Source organism: Cupressus sempervirens, chromosome 6, assembly GCF_028749045.1.
Source record: "Cupressus sempervirens isolate cs-2001-9-10 chromosome 6, ASM2874904v1, whole genome shotgun sequence".
NCBI lineage: Eukaryota > Viridiplantae > Streptophyta > Pinopsida > Cupressales > Cupressaceae > Cupressus > Cupressus sempervirens.
The window spans coordinates 15,420,554-15,438,629 of record NC_143123.1 but is presented as its reverse complement, the minus strand read 5'-3'; the positions used below and the strand labels follow the sequence as shown (position 1 = coordinate 15,438,629).

The 18,076-nt window shown below is 31.2% G+C and overlaps 1 pseudogene; it reads left to right on the top strand.

The window, feature by feature from the left end:
* Window positions 1–15,698, top strand: part of LOC149550809 (triacylglycerol lipase OBL1-like) — a 35,991-nt pseudogene extending 20,293 nt beyond the window's left edge.
* The last annotated feature ends 2,378 nt before the right edge of the window (window positions 15,699–18,076 follow it).

Below are 18,076 nucleotides of genomic sequence, written 5' to 3'. Positions count from 1 at the left end.
TTGATATTTATTCAGAAAGGTTTGAATAGAAATCATAGGGCCATCTACATTTTTCAAGTGCTTAAGACCAAAAATATCATTGCCTGTACGTAGCTAGGACATCCACCACCTAATTCCCTTCACACTAAATATGTTGAATGGTAACACTAGTATCCAATTTATCAATCAAAACCTTTGTCATTGATGATTTGGGTGATCTTCCAATTCATCTAACTTCCACCTCTTGTCACCTCAATAATAAGTTGAGAGTCACCTTCCACCACCAAGTGCAACAACCCCATAGATATAGTAGTTATAACCTCCCAAAGTAGACCCATGGCTTTTAACTTCATTATTGGTTCTCCCTCTACAATTCCCCACATAAGCCACCACCAATCTACCTTTCTCATCATAGATAATTGCTCCCACAAAAAAAAAACACTTTCAAGCATAACCATCAATGTTAAGTTTATATAGGTGGTGGGAGGGGGTTTCCATTTGATGTTGTGCCTAGCAATAACTTTAGAATTATCAAATGTAAAGATCAAATGTAGGAGGCCCCATTGTTTTCCACCTCCAATTGGGACTACACTCCTTGAGGAGATTCATTGTGACATGCAAAATTGTCAAAGGGAGAGATCATTTATCTCTAAAGGTATGATTATTATGCTCCTATCATAAGAGAAAACATATATACATGGGTATGGCTTTCCACATGGTCCTTATAAGAGGGTGACTTGTTAGGCAACTCCAATTAAAAATAAATTGTTGGAGGTCATAGTTGAAGACCTAGGTGACTATCAATCTGCTCAAATATTGGACCAAACAACATTTGTGTACCAGCAATGAATGAGAAGGTCACAGATAGTTTTCTCCTCATTATTACATAATCCCCTCCTTTTAAAGTTATTAATTGTGAGTATACTGCTATGGAGAGCCAACCAACAAAAGAAATTAATCTTTGGAAGAATATTGGGATCCCAAACATATTTCCAACAATCAACATTATTCCCTGGACCAATGATGGTATATAATAAGCTAGTTTAACACTAAACTCACTAGAAGAGTTCAAATCCCAGATAGTACCATTCTCTTTAGGGAAGCTAGAATACAAATACCCTTAATAATTCTTTGAACGTCCTACATCAATTTAGTGGCATTCTGGTTTTGACCATCAATAGTTAACATAGGCCATTTTCCATTGTTATTAGTATAGTTGCTCCCTCTCCAACCAAAATGGGTAGTACATATATATTTTACCAAACTAAATCATAGTCAATTGTTCTCCCAAAACCTAGTTGCATTCCCATCTCCCATAATCCATCTCTCCCCCTTCTTTAACAAATTCTGACAGCTGACATTATTGATCCAGATCCTTGAACCAGTGAGAAGGTCATTATTATAAAGTTCATGAAAGAAGGAAACTTCATAATTAACCCTCATGATTTTGCATCATCTAAATTTTGAATCAATATCTAGCCAAACTTAGCATGAGGGCCCTATTAAAGTCTCCCATTTTCTTCAAATTTAATCCCTCTCTAGATTTTGGTCTACAAACCTTATAATTTAATCTTTGAAAAATTAACATAACATTAGAAGAGTACGTACCCAACACTTTTCTCGTGCTCAAATAGTTTACTCACACTTTCCTCTCGCCCGAGGTTGAGTACTTGATGGTTACTTCAGATTTCTTTCCTTTGCTTCTTACTTTGAAAGCAGCAGTTCAGTCCAATATGGTTCTTAAAAAGTCGCTCAAACATATAAATCTTTAGCTTTGTGGTTTTGAAGAAAAGTTTAAAATTCGAGCTAATCATGCTGTCAGCATTTAGTCTTGTGCAATATGGTATGCTTTCAGCTTGGAATATGTACATCTTGGTTGCAACTTCAGTCTTGGTTGCTGATACTTTGACGGAATTGCCGAGTGTGTTGCTAGAGTTTTGGAAACAGTTGCATTATTCATTTTTAATTGTCTCAATACCGATGTTACCTTGGATGATCGTTGTAATGTAACTAATGCTGTTATAGTAGTTAGCATTGTATCTGTTGTTATTTATTTGTAAATGTTTATTTTTATTAATAAAATGCTTATTTCAATAAAAAAAAACAAAAAAAAAAGTTGGACTACTCATTTCCTTGTCATTTTCACGGGTATTTTATTTGATAACTACCATTTAACTTACGTCTCCTCGCTAAGGAAAACGAAAAGCCTATAAAATGACATCATTTATACATTTTATTTTTTTCTCTTCCATGAAATAGAAATTTTATCCATTCCAATAAAATTTAAAATTGGTTTGGGTTTATTGTAGAAGTATTATAAGATAAATAAATAATTTTAAATTGGTATATTCTTTAAAAGAATTTTTTCAATTTACAATCTTTGTTACCTTTTGAAATATGATATTATAGTATTTTTGGGTTGATTGAATTTATTCCTTTTTATCCTTATAATATGTAGAAATATTTTTTAAAAAGTTAAAAAAATGTAAAATAATAGTTTTGCACTACATTCACATAAAGTATATATGAAAAATGGGAAAATGATGTTAATTATGATATAAAATTTCCATTAGATTGTAGTGGCTAAATAGCAAACTAAAACTTAAAATTCATAAAGGACAACTAGGAAAAAAACAAGTCCTATTATTTAAACGTTGCCAAAATTGACTATGTATTCTCTATACATCCTGATTAGTACTTTCGTATTTTGTAACTTGTTATCTAAAAAGAGTTTATTTAAATTTTTAACATGAAGTATTGTTGAGGTCAATATCATTGAATTGAAACATTCTTTTCTTTAATAGCTATCAATTGTAACTTTATAAATGAAAGTATTATTAGTTCCTATCTATGCAGGATACTATAACATTCATGTAATGCAATTTTTTAATTCGACTATCCAATCCAATCAATTTGTTTTACAACATTTGTTAGCAAATATATGGTTTTGATATATATTATTTTTTCATAGTTCAAAATAAATTATTTCTCCTAAATTTTATTGGCTAATGTCTTCTACAGTAGTATGTGGGCTTTAACTTTTAATTCAAAAAAACAAAAGTGACTTTTCAAGCATTCTACTATTTTGCAAATTAATATATACCAACTAATTTGACACTTCATAAATATCTTGTACAAAAATTGATTTTCAATTAAATGTATAGAACTCCCTCGAATTGTTTTGTTTAATTCACTAAGAACTTTGTAGTTCCTCAAACTTAAATGGAGTTTGCTAGAACCATCTAATCACATTAAATGACACTATAATGTTATGTTAAAAACATTGTTCTTCACACATTTATTGGTATACATTTTTGTTCACGCATTTATTGGTATGTTCTTTCACTATCTACTTCTATTATACCTACATTTACTATAGAAAATACAATACACATTCATGTATCACCCTTTTCATTATACCAACAGTAATTATGTAAATTTAAATTAATAAATTTAACATATGATAATTAATTTATTGGCAAAACTTTTAAATATATATAATATACAATGAGAAAATGCATAATAATAATGACTGTGAATGCAAATAAAATTCAAACACTTTTTCAAAAATGAAAAATGCGAAGTGACAATTTTGACTACAAGTTTAACTCAATTTCTACATTGGCAAGATATTAGTCATAATACATTATTAACATGCCAATTACAATTAGAAATGTCAACCAAATAACTAAACTTTAAATTATAAATAATAATAATAATTTTATTTTAAAACTACATAAAAACATTTTCAATATACATTTGATCATGATTATTATTTAAACTCAATACATAACATAAATTTAAACTTTAAATAACTAGTAATAAATACAGTCAGATACAGTAAGCGCTGGATACACAACACTCATAAGAGATATGAACAAATAAATTCAAACCTAATAATACAATTGACTAATTCAGACTACAATGGCATGTTTCATGTGCCCTGTTGAGTATACATGCATGAACTTGTAGGCATTGGTAACTCATTTCTCTTCTTCTTCTAAGGCGTAAGAGAAAATAATGAAAATGGTGGCAAATAATTTGATGGTTTATTTGTTAAAGTCAGTAATGGTTATGAGTCTAACGATGTTTCATGGATTAAGATCTCACTTTGCTAAATTTGTAGAGCCAGTCATATTATTTAATTACTTTATCTAAATTAAGTCCAGCATTTCAGATTATATAATCACAATATCTAATACTGGTCAGTGCAAAATGTACATTAAATTGTGCTTGTGTTTATTTAAAATGAATGTTTTTAAAATGTTGAGGTCGAGGTACTCTAAAATTTTAACAATAAGAACAAATGAAGCCATGATCGTAATAAGAACAAACTTAAAAGAGAGCAACAAAATAAATCAATTTATTCAAACTTTGGGCTGGTGCAACTGTGGGATTGAATCAATTTATTTTTGGTAATAATTGGATTCAAATGCGTCAATATGGTGAGGCTCGGGAGATGTTAATGGAAGGAAAGAGGGGACAAGTGAATCCAGTTGAGCTTGGAATAGAGCAGGGAATACTCGGCTGCTTGAATTCCTCACCATTGCTAACAAGGGAGAATCTGAGGGGCTAAGATCCAGACGAGCCACGTGGCCTGAGCAGGTCACCTGGATCATCCAACTCTTGCTTGAAGTGGAGGAGGGCACTTCTTTCTTTAGTGGCGCATCCTCCCTAATTAGATGAATAAGAGAAGCAACAACAGTAGAAACATGCAGTATTTGCCCATCTTCTATTCGAGACACAAACACTATGAATTGAGGCTTCCTTTTCTGTCAACTCTTGCTTGAAGTGCAGGAGGGCACTTCTTTCTTTAGTGGTGCATCCTCCCCAATTAAATGAATAGGAGAAGCAACAACAGTAGAAACATGCAGTATTTGCCCATCTTCTATTCGAGACACAAACACTATGAATTGAGGCTTCCTTTTCTGTCTATGAAATTGACTGCAAATTAAGATTATACAGCACCATTTTAGCACAATTTCGTAACTGTCAAATGAAGTGATTTCTTTATTCCTGTGAACGAACAATTTTTGTTAAGTCAGATTTGTAACTGTAGAGATATATAATAAGTTTTTTAACAATAATGTTAATTTGAATAGCCAGCTATATGTCAATTTTTTTAAAAAGTTATAAAAATTTACATTGATGAATGCTTCAGTGTAGAATGCCTCTCAGCTTAATAAATTATTTCCTTTTCATAATATCATCTAAATTAATTATTAGAAATATGAATTGTGTGATTATTTTTTTTTGTATCGATTGTATGATAGTTTGGTCAATATACATACCCTTGGCAGCAATGAATAGTTCCTTCAACTGTCCGCAATGGAAGAGATGACTGAAGTTTCACGAATGAATTTTGTAACGATAACCTTCACGTATCCATTATGTTTATCATAGATGCAATCGAACTCACTACTTTAGAAAGGCTTTCAGTAGGTTTCGAAAAGAAAGAGACCATGTGTAGCATATAACATATTGTAGCCAAAAGAGTCGATTCATCTTCACCACTTTTGTTTCGTGATCACACCACCTAATGTTTGATATATTTATGTGCAACAAAAGACAGAGATACCCTTCAAATTTTTGAAGAGAATCATCCATGTAATTTCATAATGTCATATTTTTTTGAGCTAGATAACATTTTTTTCTCTCAAGGGTTAGTCTATTCCGATTCTTATTGATATGAATACCAAGCTTGCACATGAAAGTGACAACATGTATTTCTTTTCATTCTGACAAACCCCATTGAAAGGTTGAAAATAGGGTCTACATGTCCATGTCTCACCAATTAAATCCAATAAGAGGAAAAGCTTACTGGTATCAAATCAAAAATTCTGTTCAGGATGGAATCAACATCAAGCCCAACCAATTGGGCATAAAATTGGTTGAAAGCCTTACCATTCAAACAAGTTTGTACCAATTGTATTGAACATGTTCATGGGGATCCATGTTTAAAGTCCACCCAAAGATCATGTTACTTATAATTCATGTTGGCGGTTGGCTGCCTCAAAACGCCCCCATAGAATGTTCAAAGAATGACCTTGCACCACCACCAAGAACTGCACAATATGAACCCTCTTCTGCAATACTACCACGCTGTTGAGTCTCTAAATATATTGGAACATTCATTTTCTAAAATAGAATGAAGTTCTGTATGGTAAGAAATGTCATACCTATGGCCCTTGGTGCTTAAACTTCAATCATGAACTTGTTATTGAGTTTTTGTGGCCCTTTCGCTTCTCTTTCCATAATGACCTCCACTGGTTATCTCCACATTTAAAAGGAGTATCATTGAAGGAGACAGTTGAAAAGAATTACAAGATCTATCTTTATATAATCACTCGTGCAGGCTTGTTATCATTTTGAGGATCGAACCAGGCTCTGATACTACTGATCTGAATTATATTATATTAGTAATTTAAAGGATAATATCAAAAGAAGGAAGAATGGTATTATAGACACATAATAAAAAATATGAAATTTTTATTTTTTATTCATAATATTGCAAATTTCATATAAATTTGGAAAATTTCATTGGTGAGATGTATGTCTACAAATCAATCAAATTTGGGCAAACTCTTGGAGGAGTTGTATGCCCGAGTTCATAGAATTTGGACAATCTTGACGATGAGATGTATGCTTATGAACTCAATATGCAAGAGAAAATGATATGTATGTCCATCTCCTTCTACTACTGAGTTTGAATTGAGCTTCTTTTCTTCAAGGAAGCTTAAAGGTCACTGGGTCTACATCTTCATTAGAATTTGAATAGACAATTCATAATTGAAAAGTCATTACAATTGACTAGAGAAAAAAATTAATATATAATTTAATATACTCTTTTAATTATGAGCAAGAGGAAAGAATTGGAGCAATTTAATAAATAGTGGTTAAGAGAGAGGATAAAGAATATTGAGATAAAAGATAAATATAGTGAAGAAAATGAATGGAATACTTAACAATCATTGCATCAACTTGATGTTCAGAAAAGTGAAACTCCATGATAGACAAAGAATATTGCAGATCAGGAAGTTAGGGCTTCCTTGCACCCTTTTTTGAGCTCATCATCATACTCTTTCTACTTTGGAATTCTTTGGGATAAAAAATGCAATTCAATAGCAAAGTTAAAAGAAATACCTGTATGTAGATGTTAACTATCTCAAGACTCTTATTTAGACTGTAATAGTAATGTCGAGGAACCATGTCATTAACAATGGACTGTGCAGAGATAGTAAAGGTGATGCTGAGCAACCATGTTGTTAACAATGGTTAACAAGTTGTCAGCCAGCCAACCTCAAAATTGAGATCTTTCCACAGCATTATTGGGAGCATAAACATTAACAACCCTGAAAGAATGATTGTTAATGGAAAGAAAAAGCCAAATGATTCTATGCATGGGGTCATAACTATGTGAAATAATAGTAGAATGAAGACAAGGTGACAAGAGAGTAACTACACCACCCTTGCCACAATCGTGTTGAGAGGAGGACATAATACCATCTGGCCAAATGACGCAACATGCAGAAGAAAGCATAAAACCAAAGATCGTAACTTCTTGCACATAGAGAAAATCTAAATTTCCAAGTCTATGATGGGTATCCCTAGCATAGTACTTTCTAGATAGTTCTGTAAGACCTGACACATTCCATGATAAAGAAATTCATGAAAATTCTTCCATATCTTCCTCCTCCTTGAGAGAGGAGTAACTATTCTACAAGAAAGTTAAGACTGGGTTAAAGCCAAAAGGAAAATCCTTTGGATGAATGGCCCGATGTTTCTCCTCTAGTTTCTTAGCAGTCTGGGAGGATTGTGAGAATGCCACCCATTTTGAGTTGCTATGGAAGAAGTAGCAAGAGGGGTGCGAATCACAACAGAGATGTTAGCCCTAGCGGCCCCCTTAATCCCATGTGAACCAGGGTTTGAAACCTGTGAAACACCAAGGTTTGGTTCCAAAAAAACTGCTTGCATCCCTACACTGGCTAGGGTTTGTGCTCCTATTGAGATAGGACAAACCAAAACTATAGCTGCATATAACTGTTTAGGAGCCAAGGGAGCCTTGCCCTTGCACCCAACAATAATCCATTCTTCTTTTTTCCCTTTTGCTAGTTTTGGAAAGAGCCTCTTTAGGTGGGGGTTTAACCCTAGGCACAACAAAAGGGCAATCCCTAATATTGTGTTCTACTAGTTGGCACTTATAGCAGGGGTTAGGAAGGTTCAAATAAAACACCTTCTAAGAGAAGGTTTGGGAACCAATCTATATTTCCATAGAATCCTTAAGATCCTTGGAAAGATCAACCTCAACACAAACGCTTTTCTAAGGATGAGCATTGAAATTTTTTATCATGTTCTTTTGTAATAACTTTGCTAAGAGTATTGGCAATGGACTCAATAGAAGGCCAACATGGCAAGGATAAGCCTAGGAACTCTACCCACATAGGAACCCTAAGCTTTTTGTCATCAGAGATAGTGAAACCTCTTGACCATCTTTGAAAAACAAGTAGGAAAGAACCCATAGACCACAAGGACCATTATTAAAAATTGTGCTTGCCTGCGATTGGCAAAGTGAAATAAAAAAAACCTTTGGTAAATTTTGCACAGTTCAAGGTAGGCTCCATGAGGAGTCCAACTCTTGTTAACCCATTCTTAGGGCATAGCTTCAGAAGGAGTCCTACCCACAAAATACCCTATTAAGGTATGTTGTTCTAACCATTCACAAGTAGCATCAAATTCTTGCAAAGAAAAGACAATATCATGATTAACTTGTGAAAAACCTTTGAGATGAACTTGTGAGGAGGTTTGTTTAATGGATGCACCATAGCTTTCTGAAGTAGTAGCGTGAACACCAGTATCAACAACTGGGTAACCACTGGCCGAGGCCATTATAAACTAGAGTAAAAACTCCCATAGGAAATGTGGTTTGACAAGTGGAGGACACAAAAGGATAGCTCAGATAGAGAGTTGTACACAAGGATCGCATGAAACCCTAGTAGCGCGAAAAACCCCTAAAAAAATTTACAAGCTTTGTTACTTTTTGAAATATGATATTATAGTATTTTTTGGTTGATTGAATTTATTTCTTTTTAATCTTCATAATATGTAGATATATTTTTTAAAAAGTGGAATATTTTTGTAAAAACAAAATGTAAAATAATAGTTTTGCACTTCATTCACATAAAGTACATATGAAAAATGGGAAAATGATGTCAGTTACAATATAAATTTTCCATTAGATTGTAGTGGCTAAATACTAAACTAAAACTTAAAATACATAAAGAACAACTAGGAAGAAAATAAAATCCTACTATTTAAATGTTGTCGAATTTGACTATGTATTCTCTGTACATCCAGATCAGTACATTTGTATTTTGTAACTTGTTATTTAGAAAGAGTTTATTTAAATTTTTTACATGAAGTATTGTTGAGGTCAATATCATTGAATTGAAACATTGTTTTCTTTAATAGCTAATTAGTCAATTGTTACTTTATAAATGAAAGTATCATTAGTTCCTGCCTATGCAGGATAGGATACTATAGCATTCATGTAATGCAACTTTCTAATTTGATTATCCAATCAAATCAATTTATTTTACAACAATTTTTTGCAAGTATATAGTTTTGATATATATTATTTTTTCATAGTTTAAAATAAATTATTTCTCCTAAATTTTATTGGTCAATGTCTAGTGTGTGGACTTAACTTTTATTTTTTTTATTAAAAAAAGTGACTTTTGAAACATTCTACTATTTTATAAATTAATATATACCAACTAATTTGACACTTCATAAATATCTTGTACAAAATTGATTTCCAATTAAATGTATAGAACTCCCAAGAATTGTTCTATTTAATTCTCTAAGAGCTTTCTCCCTCAAACTTAAATGCAGTTCGCTAGAACCATCTAATCACATTAAATGACACTACAATATTATGTTTACAACATTGTTCTTCATGCATTTATTGGTATGTTCTTTCACTATCTACTTCTATTATACCTACATTTACCATGGAAAGTGCAATATTCATGTATCAGCATTTTAATTATACCAATAGTACTTATGATTTATGTAAATCAAATTAATAAATCTAACATATGACAATTCATTTATTGCAAAAACTTTTAAATATATACAATATACAATGACAAAATGTATAATAATAATTATTGTGAATGCAAATAAAATTCAAACACTTTTTTCAAAAATGAAATATGCCTGGTGACACTTTTGACAAGTTTAACTCAATTTCTACATTGGCATGATACTAGTCATAATACCTTATCAACATGTCAATTACAATTAGAAATGTCAACCAAATAACTAAACTTTAAATTACAAAAAATAATAATAATTTTATTTTAAAACTACAGAAAAACATTTTCAATACACATTTAGTCATGATTATTATTTAAACTCAATACATAACATAAATTTAAACTTTAATTAACTAATAATAAATACAGTCAAATACAGTAAGCGCTGGATACACAACACTCATAAAAGATATGAACAAATAAATTCAAACCTAATAATACAAATGACATTCAAAATGGCATGTTTCATGTGTCCTGTTGAGTATAAATGCATGAACTTGTAGGCATTGGTAACTCATTTCTCTTCTTCTTCTAAGGCGTAAGAGGAAATTTGTGAAAATGGTGGCAAATATTTTGATGGTTTATTTGTTGAAGTCAGTAATGGTTATGACTCTAATGATGTTTCATGGATTAAGATCTCACCTCACTAAATTTGTAGAGCCAGTCATATTACAGCAGAATCAGAAGTGGAAGAAAAATCTCTCACTTACATTAATGAAAATTGTGAAGAATGTTGCAGCACCATTGAAGGCATTGGGTATCTTGATAGAATTTCTCCTCAACCTGCTTTCTCAAAATGGGGGTTGTCAAAAACCCTATTCAGCTTATTAAACGGTAATTATGCTTTGACACGATCTCACTAAAATAAATGTTAAAGTATTTTTAAATCAAAAATTTCAATATTATGGATCATTCCTTTCCGTATATTTTTTATTTTTATATCTTTCTGGTTGATTTTTTTTGGAGAGATTTTGGCAAGCTTTACCTCAGTGTAAGAGAGCAAAACACATAAGATTCTATTAAAAGATTCTTGTTTTTTCTTTTCTCTTTCAAATTTATACAGCTTATTATATGTACTTTTAAGATCATTACTCTTTTCTATTTCAAATTTATACTGCTATGTACTTTTAAGATCATTACTCCTTTCTATTTCAAATTTATACAGCTATGTAATTTTAAGATCATTATGAAGCATGTTATGAATTTGGTGGAATTTACGAATCAGATCTTTTTATTATTTCTTTGGTTTCAAATTAAGTCCGGGACTCATATTTGTTAGGTGGTTCTATTTGACATTTCCAACACCTCTATTTTATGAGCCTTCAGCTAAGCCAACTACAGGTTTCAATATTACATGTTGAGCCAACTCTAACTCATAATTATTTTAGCATTCAAAATTAAGATTTATTTGCTGTTAGAGTGTTATATCAATTGAACTATTGATCCTTCTTGATTATATGTATTAGGGGAAGGTTCTCTGAGCAAGCGATTTAGGAAAATCACAGATCTTTAAAAGGAGTATGGGTTTAGACTATTATATTTTAGGTTTTTATATATATGATTTAATTGTTTGTATTTAATGCTTTGATTTCGGAATGGTCTATTTAACAAAGATTTTATTTATAATTCTAAAATTGTGAGTACTTATACAAAAATTTTGAATACTTATTATCAAAAGTACCAACTAAAAATAAACTTTTAGTTATCATTTTTCTCTTTCCTCAATACTCATAATAAAAATGTATCCTAGAATAACTCGTTCTTGTCCCCCCACCAACCCCTTTGGTTGCAGGAATAGGAATATAAAATTTGTAATGCTATTCTATTTTTCGTTTGGTTTATCAATTGAAATAGGGAATAGAAATACATATTCCCATTTTACCTCTAAAATGAGCTTATACCCATTCCAAAAAAAAGTTGTTATTGGAATAGTCATTTCTATTCTCTATTCCTGTACCTACTTGTTAGATTGACTATTTTGTATAGGTAGCATGATCATTTTTCTCTTCTTTTTTTTTTTTTGAAAAACGAGGGGTAACAATTTATTAAGACATAAAGAAATACAACAAGGAGAGCTCAACAAGGAGCTCGATCCTGAGCAACAAGTTCATCAAATTCTTGCACCATCTCAAAGAAAAGTTGCCCCCTATCCATAATATTCCAACCCGGAGCATGATTAGAAGCCCATTTGGGTAAACAATCAGTAGCTCTGTTCCATTCATGAGGAATATAAGTGAACCTAATAAACTGAAAAGAGGTAGAAAAGACAATAATCTGATTAAAAATAGTGGCCAAACATCCTCAAACTCATATGAGGAAAGCAAGTTCACCACCACTTGGGAATCAGACTCACAAATAATCTTACTCCATCCCCACAAGCAACATTGTTCCACAACATATAAACTAGCCCGAGCTTTTAGGAGATTGTTAGTGTAATCACCCTTATGAACTAAGAAAAATAATTTCACATCACCAAAACTATAATAAGCCACTCTCCCAATACTAGCAGGGCTTGGATTCCCTCGGGAAGAACCATCAGCGTTAATTTTCAGAACTCCATAGGGAGGAGGAGTCCAATGCCCATCCCAATTCACTCGACTTTTCCTATAAAGCTGAGGTTGCCTGAACACAGAAGGAAACCTTTGAGCTGCAGCCCCATCCTGAAGATAAAAATTGAGGCAATTGCATATAGCAAGATCAACCAGATCCATACCCCCATCTAACTCACACTTCACTTGAATAGTTTCCTGAAGAGAATGTGAGATCTTCCACCAAAGATGCAAAACACCAAGCCAAACATCTTGGAAGATGTGATGATTCCTCTCCAGCCAGATATGCCAAAGCATGAATGATGGGCCAGCAATCCAAGTAGCATGGAGAGGAGAAGACTTGGAGGGAGCATTGCCCAAGCAGGTCCAAAACTTAGGCAAAGAGGAAGCATGCCTATAAGAGCAATCCCAAGCACTCCACCAAAGATGCCATAGTTGAATAGAACAGGAACAATGGAAGAACAAATGGGAGACAAACTCCTCCCTATTACCACACAAAACCCAATAAGAGGGGCCCTAAAAGCCACGTTTACAAAGATTATCCCACATAAGACAGTAGTTGTGAGCCACCAGCCACATGAAAAAATTGCATTTGGACCAAAAAACTTTATTCCAAACTTGCTTCCACCAAGGGACCTTAGCATCCCCAAATAATTGTCTAGTTATTTCCTGATATCCAGCAGAAACATGATATTTACCAAACAAGGTACCTCTCCAAGCCAAAACATTTGAACCTAGCAAAGAAGAACACTCTCTAGAGGTCAGAATCTGAAAAGCTTCTGACGAACAATACATATTAATAGACTTTTAGTTATTATTTTTCACTTTCTTCCCTCCACCCCGTAAAAGCTTGACAAATTGTTGGACGGATTGTTTTGTACAGGAAGCATAATCATACGCAAGAGAAGATAGAGGAATTTTTTAGTGTGATTGGGCATTTAGAGCGGCACAAAGATTTGTATAACAATGTAAGCTCTCAAGATTTGTCAGTCATGGAGGCTGGCGATAGATTCTTTGCAGATATCTCAGCCATGGCTTCAACCTTAGCTTATGAAAACAAGCTGGTTATCAAGAATAGAGTCAATCAGCACTGGAAGGTATTTTATTTTATTTTACTTGTTCTAGTATCAGACCAACACACTAAAATTATTCTAAGTTTACAATCTGGTTATCAAGAATAGAGTCAATCAGCACTGGAATGTATTTTATTTTATTTTACTGGTTCTAGTATCAGACCAACACACTAAAATTATTCTAAGTTTTCTCTTACTGAAAAAAAATCATACCTAATCTTGCAGATGCATTTTGTGGAGTTCTTCGAATTCTGGAACGGTATGAAATCTGTGGAAATCTTAATGACACGTTTTCTAAGCTGATTGATCAGATAAATTGATATAACTATATTATGATTTAGAATCCAAAATAGATTCAATTTATAAAACTTATATGTTTTAATTTTACAATTTTAAATATTTGTTTTATAGGCATTTTTCTTTTAAAGAAGTTAAAGTTTTTAAATGATATAAGTTGAAATTGTAGGTAAGTCTTTTGACTATTTAAGTTTAATTTCTAATTATCTTCTTTTAATTGAAAATAAAATAATTAATAATTTTTAGATAAATTAGGAAATTTGAGTATTTGATCATTGAATGATATTATCTTTAAATGTAGGATAAATTAATTGTCTATTTAAAAGTAAAATTTTTCTACATGCATATTTTTTTATCTATTTATTTTTATTTTTAATGTATTTGATTAGTAAAAATAAATAAATGACAAATTATATTTTAACATTTTAACATTATTGATTCTATTAATGTTTGAAATTTAATTTAATACTTTTGATCAAATATTAGAAGATGATAAACTTTAAGTCCTTTCTCAAATATGTTTGAATATAATTTTAGCTTAGTGTGTATTGTCATGTCTTTTATTTTTTGTTAAATTAGAAACAAATTTGTGTCAATCTTGAGTCTCTTTAAAAGAACCTCACTATGAACCAATTCTTTGAATACAATAGATTTATATTACTTCCATATCGTGAATAGTAATGTGATGATATGGGTAATTTACAGATCACTTGTAGTAGACATCAACACAAGCTTTTGTGCTATGTGACAAAGAAATCGATGCCAAGTTAATAGTGGTGGCTTTTAGAGGAACACAACCATTTGAAGTAGATGATTACATAACATATTTGGATTTCTCTTGGTATGAGTATCCCCAAATAGGAGAGGTCCATTTAGGATTTTTAGAAGCTTTAGGACTAGAAAACCATTCAATTGAAAAGAGATCCTCTCATCCTATTGAAACACAAGACATCAACAAACCTCTAGCTTATCCTGTGCTATGTCAAAAGCTAAAAAATCTTTTACACCTCCACAAAAATGCAAAGTTCATTGTTACAAGACATGGTCTAGGAGGGGCCTTAGCTATATTATTTTTAGCAATGCTATTTTTGAACAAGGAGGATGAGTTGTTAGATAAACTATTGGCTATCTATACATTTGGACAACCTAGAGTTGGTGATAAAACATTTGGATATTTCATGAATAGTAAAGTAAATCAACCCAAACCTAAATATTTTACAGTTGTTTATTCCAATGACCTTATTCCAAGTTTTCCTTTCAACGATGACATATTTATGTATAAGCACTTTGGAGTGTGTCTTTACTACAACTACTTTTACTATCAAAAGGTATTGATTACTATTTAGTTTTGTGATATTCATTATTACTTTTACAATTAGTGATATTTACAAAATTTTAGTAACATTTTTTTTATGGATTTAATATATCTTTTGGTTCAAAATTGTTGTTGCAGAATCTATTGGAAGCCCCTAATAGAGATCTTCAACTGGTGTTTTTCATACCCATACGAATAACTGTGATATGGGAGGTGTTACAATGCTTAATATTACACTACATAAAGGGAGAAAACCAAAGTTTCTATTATATCCAAAATATTCAGAGTTTTGGTTCTAGGAATTTCAACACATAGCCGAGTAAATTACATTAATGCAATTAGATTGGGTCCTCCTAGACTCAATCCAACTTTGAGTATTACAAAATGATAATATATCTCTTTCAAGGGATAAAGTCTTGAGTATTACAAAATGATAATATATCTCCTTCAAGGAATAAAGTCTTACTAATATAAATGGTTGAATACAAATATTTATTTTCATATTAAAACAAGTGCCACATATTGACTTCTATTTGTGGTAATGTATAGTTTAATTTTTTTTTATAGTTATAAGAGAATAAGTCAAGTTAGTGAATTTGATAGAAAGTTTAGAAGAATTATCATTCTAGTTCTTTGAAAATGACATAAATATTAAAATATTAAAAAAAATATTTTTTAATAGAAAATATTTATAACTAAAACTAATTTATAATCTATGATTTAAATAAAAAGTTAGCAATAGAAATTAGTTCTAATATTAAATTTTCTTAAAATGATTTGTAGACACATTTTATTAATAAATTATTTAAATTTGAAAAATTATTAAATTAATTTTATACATTTGATAATATTTAAACATTCTAAAAATTAAACATTTGAAAAATTAAAAGCTAAAATTAGAAACAAAAAATATTCAAATTCAAATTCATGGGTTAATTATTTTTATTAATGAGAGATTTATATTTTATTAATGAAGTTTTTAATTTTGAAAACATAAACATTTCAAAAATTAAAAGTTAAAATTAGAAATAGAAATGCTTGCATCTAAGTGAAACATAAAAGACTAATCACTACATAAGATGAACTAATTACAATAGTATGTGCCTACCAAAAATACAAAAATACATTCACTTTGATCCTTTTATTTCAATGCAGTTCTAATTATTTAAAAGATATTATAATAGAATTAGTATAAATTCAACTAGTTGCATTAGTTTAGGAAAATATATGTTACTAATCTATCTATAGATTCAAGCATTGCATAATGAAAATAATTTGAATAAGACACGACAAAATTTTAAAACTTATCAATTATTTTATTTTTATATTGATTATTTTATAACTGATTATGTAATTGAATGTTTATCAATTGTTGGCTGTAACTAATTAAAATAAATAGAACGTATATTATTGGTAATGTGCCATATATCTAAATGGTACAATTGTGTTCTAATAATAAATAAATAAACATAATTGATGTAGCCCAAAACTCGTTCAAAACAATACTTAGAAAATAATAACACAACACAGATTTTCAAAACACTAGATTCTTCATTCAACTTCTCCAACTCTATTCTACCTTACGATGAAAGAAAACGCCTACTTATTACAATTCTAAAAATTATCATATTTGGCAAATTTTTGGAAAAAAATAGATTTTTCCATTTTTGGTAATTTCTTAAATTCATCATATGAGTCCCAATTTTTCCCAAGAAAAGCCCCAACTAAGGCAAGATGAATTGCTAAGTAATCTACAAAATCAAGAGTATGATTTTGGATTTATTTAAAAAACAACTTTCTAAAAAATTGGAAAAAACACAAAAACTCAATTTTGGAGGTCAAGATGAAATTTTAGGCTTCCAAAAAAATGTCAAAACAACCACCTATCAAGCTGAGCTCCATTGGCAATTCAAATAATTCCTTATGTGACTACTTATAACATTTTAGCCAAAACCCATATCCAAGTCAAAAGTTATGACTCCCAGAAGTTGATACATCATTCTCCCCTTCTTGAAAGAAACGTAGCTCCTGCAAGTGATTGTCTTTGAATTGTTGCAATTTTACTGGATCCAACTGCATTATTGCCCACTCAAATAATTATTTACTCTCTATTTCAGGTAACCCATCCCACTGTATGAGATATCTGTTATGATGACCATGCATTGTGGAGGTAGTCTGCTTGTCAAGAATTTTGGCAATATTTTCCTTCTTCTTATTGGGGAGGCGATGTTGTCAATCCACTCCCTAGTCTTCATCTATATAAGGAACATCTCCATGGAATATGTATAAATCAAAAACATTAAAAATAGGGGAAATTTTCTAGATTTGTTTGGTAAGCTGACCTCATAAGCATTATCATTAATCTTTTTGATGATTTTGCAAGGCCCAATCTTTTTATACTTCAATTTTTGATTAGTGCTTGTAGGAAACCGTTCATGCCTCAAGTAAACCATCACCAAGTCACCAACATAAAATATTTGTTGTCTCCAAGTAGCATCTACAAAAAATCTTGTAATTCACATTACTATCCTATAACTTTTGTTTGACATCTTTTTGGAACTAGTGAAGGTGTTCAACAAAAGCAACTCCATCATCACTAATTTTGTCTCCCAAGGGAAGAGACACAGGATCCAAAAAACCTTGAGGGTTTTGACCATAGACAACTTGAAATGGAGATTTTCCAGTGGATCTATTAACAAAATTGTTTTAGGAAAATTCTACCTAGGGTAACGCCAAGTCCCACTATTTAGGCTTCTCCTGCACAAT